The sequence below is a fragment of the Camelina sativa genome, chromosome 9, assembly GCF_030686135.1.
Source record: "Camelina sativa cultivar CO46 ecotype springtype chromosome 9, ASM3068613v1".
Classification (NCBI taxonomy): domain Eukaryota; kingdom Viridiplantae; phylum Streptophyta; class Magnoliopsida; order Brassicales; family Brassicaceae; genus Camelina; species Camelina sativa.
In genome coordinates this window covers 2,598,088-2,606,758 of record NC_141888.1, presented here as the reverse complement: position 1 = coordinate 2,606,758, position 8,671 = coordinate 2,598,088, and the positions used below count along the sequence as shown (strand labels likewise).

At 38.2% G+C, this 8,671-nt stretch overlaps 1 long non-coding RNA gene and 1 pseudogene across 1 annotated transcript; both read left to right on the top strand.

The window, feature by feature from the left end:
- The first annotated feature begins 5,498 nt into the window (after positions 1-5,498).
- Positions 5,499-6,365, top strand: LOC109126336 (disease resistance protein RBA1 pseudogene; annotated as a pseudogene).
- An 886-nt stretch (positions 6,366-7,251) lies between these two features.
- LOC147937624 (uncharacterized) lies at positions 7,252-8,085 on the top strand. The gene is made up of 3 exons (XR_015565729.1): positions 7,252-7,506; positions 7,584-7,730; positions 7,809-8,085. It is a non-coding gene; the product is annotated as an uncharacterized LOC147937624 (long non-coding RNA).
- The last annotated feature ends 586 nt before the right edge of the window (positions 8,086-8,671 follow it).

Sequence of the window (8,671 nt, the reverse complement as noted above, 5' to 3'; positions counted from 1 at the left end):
AGGTTTGAAAGAAAGGTTTGGGTTCATGGGTAGGACAAATGTATCGGGTTAAACGAAAAGATTGGTAAAAAGTGGGACCCGAGTTTAGAGTTACCATGAGCAAGTATTTAAGTTACATAAGCAAGACAATTAAAGTTCAAATTAAATCCAATAATATAGAGATGTTCTAATGTTCAAGCAAGTGGAGGAAGCATTCAATCAACACAAAGAGTCTAAGCAAAGATTTTTCATTTTTTTCCCAAGACTGATCTAGCAATAATGAACTGTGATTAAGGGCTATAGATTCAATCCTAAGGTTTGATTTTAAACAAGGTGGTTTTAATCATTGTCCCCTAAGATGCATATGCAACAATCCTATATGAAACAAACTAGACTCAATCATAATATGTAAATGCAACTACATGAACACTTTTTTTTTTCTTTTCAAAATTTTTCAAATTTTTTGGGTTTTTAATGCACATAGATGCAGACTCAAATGAATAAAACTAGCATGCAAAAATTTGAAATAAGAAAAATAAGAAAATAAAACACAAAGTTAAATACATTCTATGACCCTTCCCCAAACTTAAATTACACAGTCCCTGTGTAAATAAGAGTTGGAAAAGAATCCAAGAATCACACAAAATGAATTAAACTAAATGCAATGGTATATACAAGTGTTGGATGAATGTGGTACCTCATGGGTTGGAGAAGAAGGAGGTTGCAGCCACCTCCATACTCGCCAACGTGTAGCCAGGGTCGTCTTCGGCTTCAGTAGGTGCCGGTGTTTGCTCGTCAGAGAGCTCAGAAATGCGAACAGACGACTTACTCGGACCAGCATCCGAGGTGTTGATCGAGGGTGGGATCTCGTAGCTCATCGGGTAGGGCATCGGGTAGTATGACGGAAATGGCAGAAGAGGTCCAGAATGATCACCCGTGTATCCACTCGCAGGGTGCATCATGTACGGCATTGTAAATGGCATTTGGTAAGGTGGAGGGAAGATAGCTGTATACTCACTCGATTGGGTGCTCGATGGGTGCATCGGATAGTGCATCATGTATCCCATCAGATTGGGCGTCGGGTAAGCGTCATAATGGCTTCTCCTCGATGCTTCTAGTTGGGTGATATTCTCCTCAGCTCGGGGCTCGTATGATGATGCTCTTTGAGGTTCCGGAGGTGCAGTCCTCGAGTTCCTCCTAGCAGTCTGCTTCTCCCCATCCAAACTCATGCTTGTGCCGAGGTAGGAGCTGAGGCACAGCTTGCCTTGTCTTGCAACTCCTTGATTTGACCTCCCATTGTCTTCACCGAACCAGCAAGGTCTTTTACCTTCTTTGCCAAGAACTTGTTCATCCTCTTCAGCCAGCCGATCCTCTTGTGAGCTTCCCTCACTCCAACCGGTTGCTTTTGAGAGCATGCATACTCCTCAAAATCGAACTCCTCCGAGCTATCTCCTTGTCTTTGCCCGGTCTCCTCTCTCTTCTCAGCTTCGGACTCCTCCTCTGGGTTGTACAGCTCCTCCAACGGTGGTGCGAAGTCAATGTTGTTTCCCAGCCGAACCTTGGTACGTGTGACATTGGGTAGAACCATTTGAGCCCTCCGGCGGTTGGGTGGAAAAATTTGAACAGCGTCATGTCATAAGGCCTCTCATGGGCCAAAAATCTCGCCAACACGAGGTAGTCCGCATCCAGCCATCTTGGTTCATGAATGATTCCCTTCAAAGGCACATCGCAAGCCACTAGGATCGGTGTGACTAGTCCCCCAATGGAGATCTCTCCGCCTCCTTCTCTTCTTTTCACGGACCATGATTTCAGATAGAGGAATTGATCGAGTAGCACAAACACCATACTAGTATCAGCAACATCTCCTACTAGTGGTGTTCCATCCCTAGCGCTATCCAAAACTCCACACAGTGCAATATCTAACAGCTGAAGCTCATGGTCGTTCACATTCCCAGTCTCTTTTCTAGCAAAAAGAGTGCATGCGAGGGACTTGTGAAAATACCTCAAGACAGGGCTCCTTATTTGAGCGGATTTGGAGCTTGTGGACTTGTAGGGGTTCTTGTCTCCTATTGTCAGCCATAGGGACCTCATTTCCTCTTTGCTAACCTACATACCTTCTCCACTACCAGCTTTGAAGCCATACATCTTCTCCATCTCTTTGAAACTGAGTCGGTAGTCCTTGTTCCTCACGGAGAAGGTGATGAACCCAATCCTCCCATCGGGTAGTAGGGTCGGGTGGTCCTCGAAATAGTGCAGCTTCAAGGTCGAAAGGAAGTGGACTGTCTCCTCCTCATATGCTTCGAGGTGGGTTCGCATCATATTGCCCAGGTGGCACAGATCAAACAAAAACTCAACGTTCCTAGGGATGCCCAATTGCTTCATGGTCTCGCGATGAGAGTATCTGGTACCAACAAAGCTCATCTTCTGGAAGACCTTAAATAGTCTTGCCGGAGTGTCTACCTCCTTCTGTTTTAGCCTCCGCGAGGCTTGGCGGGTCCTCTCTCTCTGCTCCTCTTCTCTCTCTCGGTCCTCCTCCTCGGCGTGTTGATCCTCTTCCTCAACTGCTCTCTCAACTACCTTCTCAGCCTTCTCTGAAGCCGGTCTCTTCCCTCTTGCAACCGCGGCTCTGCTCCTAGATCGAGAGGTTTGGATCTCCCCTTGCTCTTCTCCTCCAGCATCAGAATCGACGTCCATAGGGTCGGTAAGAGTTTTTTCGGACGTAGACAGGTCCCTACGTCGAGGAGAACGGCGGACAGCACTCGCCATTGGACTCGGTGAGGGAACTGGGGGGCCTACTCGATCGGTTACTTGAGCATTATGTCGGGTGGTGGATCGGGTTGTGCATCGGGTTGGGAAGGCTAAACGTCCACCCAACGGTTGGGAACCGTTTCCTCTTCCTTGAGACTCTCGAACTTCGATGGCATCACCTCCGGTTGTAGCAGCGGTGGAGGTTGATCTTCTTCCCTTCTTTTGGTAGGTTTTAGCAATTGGCTCCATGTTTGATTCCTTGAGAAGAAAAAGAAATGCTATGTCTTGAGGTTATAGGGTTAGTCTTCAAAGAAATCAATAAAGCTTGTGATCGAAAGAGAATAGAAACTTATAAAAACCAAAAAGCTTTAGAGTAGAGGAGAACTTATCGGTTGTAATGAAGGAGAAGAGTCTCGAAACCTCTTAAATAGACTAGGGTTTGGTTGGTTGAAGATGGATATAAGCAAGATAAGAAGAGTTTCTCTCGAGATGTTAGGCCCAAAATATTCATGCACTCCAACTCAATTGCATGAGTTCCATTTTAAAACAGAAAAAAAAAAAACAAAAAACAAAAAAAGAGGTTTGATTTCTGAAATAATATTGATCTATAATGCCATAATGGATAATATGTATTGAAAATAAATTTTTTGATCGAATAAAACCCCTAAACAAAATATTAAAAATTTATATATGAAATACAGTACTAGTAAAAATACCATAAATATCATCCTTACTATAAAATATATCTTCCTTTCCTTTTTGTTTTGTGATTTTTCATATATTCATTTTTGTTTGATATTCGAGACATATTTGATCAGACATTCGTATTCTTATATAATAATAATTTCATTTCCAAGTTCAAGTATTTCTACCTATATCAAAAACTGATCAAAATACAACGTAAAGCTATTTCTTTCTAGTTTGAGTTATATTCAAATGAACAGTAACAATAACAGGTATAATCCTTACTTTCTTAGGTATACTTTTCTCTTTCATGCTTTGCTTCTCAAACTATAACATGAGAAAAGATGTTTCAGGTTTCTTGGGTGGATGCATGTTTTCTCTCATAGTGGCTCTTTGTTGCTATCATACGCACACGAAACAATTTACAAGATGATGGTCAAAAACAATACATGAATACAATGTTCCCTCTTTATAGGCAAGCTTTATGCTTAAATAATTCTTTTTTTGCAGTTAATTAAATTACTTAGTATGTATTCCTCCTTAGTACATACAGCTTTAACCCCAATAACATGATGTTACGAGCCTAAACCTTTGTCGTGGATCTAGTAAGTTTGCTTGAAAACAGAGAATGTAAAAAGCTTAAACTTCCTTTAACCCAAGCCTCTTGTTAGACAATTAGATTAATACTGAAACCTAATTATTATTGATGTTTAGGAACCTATTTATAAATCCCCTTACAACCGACTTAGCCTCTTAATTAAAAAAATACCAAAACCAAGCTCTAAATAGCAAAGGAAACATAATAACTTTTCAAACTCAGAATCAAAGATTTAAACACGTTTCAGGAATCATAAAACATAAAAAAAAAATGGGAACTTGATAGACCAAACTTTTTAAAAGATAAACGACATGTTCAGATCTAAAGATAGACATGAGTTCATAGATGAAATATGCTCATACCAAAACAAAAGATGTCCTTTTTAAGCTAAGAAAGTGCTAAAGTTCCAACCTTTAAGCCGTCATTGCAAGATCAAAGGTCCAAAATTAAGAAAAAGTTCAAAAGACACAAACTTTATTCATCTTAAGGTTAAAAGACTGCTTTTTTGGGGGAATTACTTCTTCTCTCCTTCCATTGTCACTTGTTTTTGCCTCTAACAACCTGCTCAAAGTAGACTTTCGCCGCAGAAGCCAGAGCCGAGATCCACGGTGGCCCTAACTTGGCGACGTTTTTGCCAGTCTCTGCGAGATCGAGCTTTGCTTTCTTATCATTAGCCTTCCTTGCCTTCTTCTCAGTGGTCAATGTTGCTTCAAAAGATGGGTTCTCCATCGGTGTCTTTGAGAACAACAGCATCAGTGAACCTTTGCACACGAGCTTCGTTGTTGTGATCTCCCTAACCTTATACTCGGCGTCTTCACTGGCCATCTTTTTAAGAAAAAAATGTAAATTATGGAAAAATTTGTGTAAAAAGGAAATGGAGTGAGTTGGCATAATTTTATAGAAATAAAACGAGTTGGGGTAAGTTGTGGTTTGAGATACATTAATGGGCTTGGGCTTCCTATTATTTGTCTAGCTTTCACCTTATAATTCACTAGTATATTATACATGTTATATTCAATCAAACCAATCATAAATCTTAGCATAAAAGGTTGGTATTTAAAAATGTTTAAAATATGCATTCAAAGATTTACTAAATAGTAATTAAAAATATCCATTAGTAAATAGATAAGTCAAAACATATTTTGCAAAATATTTTGTGACAAAAACAATATTATCATTAATATAACATATGACTTATATAGTAGTTATATGAAAAATCCTTAAAATTTAGCTACAATTTTACAAACACACACACATATATACATATATATAGGTTTTTGGTATTTTTACTTAAATGTTGGTTCATTCTAGTTTAATTTTGGTCTAATTAAGTTTGGGTGTTAATCTACGTATTATACCTCATATTTGTGTCAAACTAGGTAATCTTCAAATAATAGTTTTATGTTCGTATTTTAGCGTTTTTTTTCTTCTTCTGACGCCGTGTGTTACAAAGTGATTCATTTTTTTTATGTTCAAAAAACAACAACGCATGTGCTTAATTTCACATATATCTCCCAACGATGACAATCTTTTCTCCCACTCAAAACCGCATCAAGTGTTTTTGAACTACGGAGGAGAGCAACTTCGTTACAGCTTCGTGAGCCACCTTGTTGATGCTTTTGAAAGGAACGAGATCAAATTCTTCGTTGAAAAATACGAACAGAGAGGCAAAGACAATAAAAATCTCTTTCTTCGTATCCAAGAGTCGAGGATCGTGCTTGCCATCTTCTGTACCAGGTTTGTACTATATGTATTCTTTCATAGTATCCAACATCTATTTTACTAAATCAGAGGATTTAAGAATCGTAATCATCCTTGAGATAAACCGAATCGAGCTGGTGTATGGATGAGTTGGTGAAGATGAAGAAACTTGCTGATAAAAGAAACCTCCAAATCGTTACAATCTTCTACAAGGTGAAGGCAGAAGACGTTAGAGAACAAACAAGAGAGTTTGGTGATAACTTATGGACGCTCGCAAAGGTTTCAAGTAGATACCAGATCAAGAAATGGAAGGAAGCCTTGGAGTGTATCTCCGAGAAGATGGGTTTGTCGTTGGGAGACCAGACGTACTAGTTTACACTTGTTGGAACTACATTTTCGTGGTCCTACAACACTCACTCTTACTAAATCCTAAATCTTCTTCTTCTTATATGAAATAAAGTATATTTTTGGTTGTTCTGAAGCCGATTTTGTCAAGGATGTTGTTGTTAAGGCAGTTGAGAGAGCTGTAGCAGCAACTAGAAGCAAAAGATTTTGGGAAAAAAAAAATTGCAAATTTGAACTTCTTGGTTTCAAGAGAAGCACAACCAAAAATTGTGACGTTAGACAATGTTATGCAATTTGTATGAATTATTGACTCTCTTTTCTAGTTGTGTTTATTTATTAAACGGTACTTTAATTTTCTATATATGTTTATTTATTTTTGACAAATTCAGATTAATCAATTAATTCTCTGTTTCCACTGTATCAATCTTTCTCTCGAATACATATATCCACAAACATCTATTTAGCGACAAATCATTAATTCTTAATTTGTTACAAATTTCTCTCTTTTTTTTAAAGTTTGTTTTATATATTCACTGATGACATCATACTTGAGAGATCCAACGGTAATAGTGATAAAGATGAATAATCAATCCTGTGAGCCTCTGTTTTGGGTATGTGGCTATTTTGGTTTGGTGGTGTCTTTGTGAAATCCTATAAAATTATTACTTTATGGGATATTTTTCTAAGAGATATTTAACAATTATACCACATTGGATACTCAATGTTTTCCAATGTACCATATTGGAAATTCCTTTTTTAATGTACCATATCACAATTTCTCAAATGACGATTATACCCTCCTTTTTTTTGATATTGAAAAACAATTGAAAATTTTTTTTTGGTCCAGTGTTTTTTGGTCCAGCTTTATTCTCTCTCTCCGGTCTCTCCGCTTCCTTTCCGATTTCAACTTTTCTTCTTCTCAATTTCATTTCGATCTTTCTCTTCGACTCGGTCAGTTTTATAACAGTTCTGACCTCTTTATCCGAAGATCTCCGCATGCAAATCTGAAACTCTTCAATGGATGCAAGAAACGAATCAATTTCGGCTAACCAGAAAGTGGCTTCGCTCGATTTCGTGGTCGCAAATCAACTGTAAGTACAACACACAGCAGTTTCTACCAATTTTACCCTAATCGTTTCAACCCTAATCGTTTTTACCAATTTCGTGGTTCCCATAGATTTAACAGACAGGATTTGGGAACCAACATGGTCGCGGTTGGGATGGAGAGAGAGAACCAAACGTTTGGACCTACTCCCAACTTCGTCCTCATTCCAGAAAGTCAAGATGAGGATATTCTATAAGTTTTTTCCACTTTTAATAAGTGGTTTCTTTTTGACATTTATGGAAGAATAAATTCTGAAACTTTGGTTTTGTCCACACAGTGAAAACAGTTGTCCTGTCAATGTAATGGGAACAAACTCTCTGGAAGTGGATAAAGAGGACAATATTATGTAAGATTTCTCGGTTTGGCGTCTTATTGACCAATTGTTGTGGACATGTTTTAAAAGTTTTGTTGTTGTCCACACAGTAATGACTCCAGAAGCAATTTTGGTCTTCCCAATGATATCCCTGTCCCAGCTGGTGTTTGTGAAGTTCAACAAGCAGATTCATCTCTAAACACCGATAACACTGCCACCAACACAATTCAAAAACAGCAGTCGGAGGACAATATCATGTAAGTTTTCTCTGTTTGGCGTCTTATTGACAAATTGCTGTGGACATCTTTTATACATTTTTGTTGTTGTCCACACAGTGACGACTCCAGAAACAATTGTGGTCTTCCCAATGATATCCCTGTCCCAACTGGTGTTTGTGAAGTTCAACAAGATATCCCATCTACAGAGCATGGACCACTGCTTTCAAGAGTGAAATGCTTACTGTTACGTTCTCCATGCCTTCAGAGCAGAATCTCAAAGGAGAGTTTCGTAGATAGTAGACACAAATAAACACTACTTCTCACAATAACTTTGTCCATCAAACGGATAGACAAAAAAAAAGTCTACGGGAGCAACACAATTTTGAAAGGGACATTGTCCACCGTCATTAATCGTTGTCTACGCATAATTACTCTAAACAAAATGGCCCAAAATGAAAGTCTATTAACAGACAATTGAAACTCTATTAACTTTGTCCTTCACCTAACATATCCCTCTATCCTAACATCCCAGAAAGAAAAAAAAATTGGTTCAGGTTTTTGTCCACAATAAATGTCAAGACATTGCTTTTTGACCTTCTACCACCGAAAAAGATCAGAAAAAGGCTGTCCCATTTTATGAAACAACACAAAATAATAAAAGACAGATTCTCTTTATCATATTAGCGGAAGGGTAAAAATGTTATTCTATGTAACATTTGTGGTAGATCGAAAAAGACATTTCAATTGTGGCAGATTGAAAAACTTTTGTGGAAAATGTGGTACATTGAATTAAATTCCCTTTTTCTAATACTTTTGTATGTCGAGTGTGGTCATGCTTATTTAGTTAAGCTAGTAGAATATGTCACATATGATGATGCGTCGAAAAAGACTTTGCCGCATAAAGACTTTCCCCTGTTGTCACTTCGTATCAAAGTTCCAACATCACTTGCACACTTACCTTTTATACAATTGCAATTCTA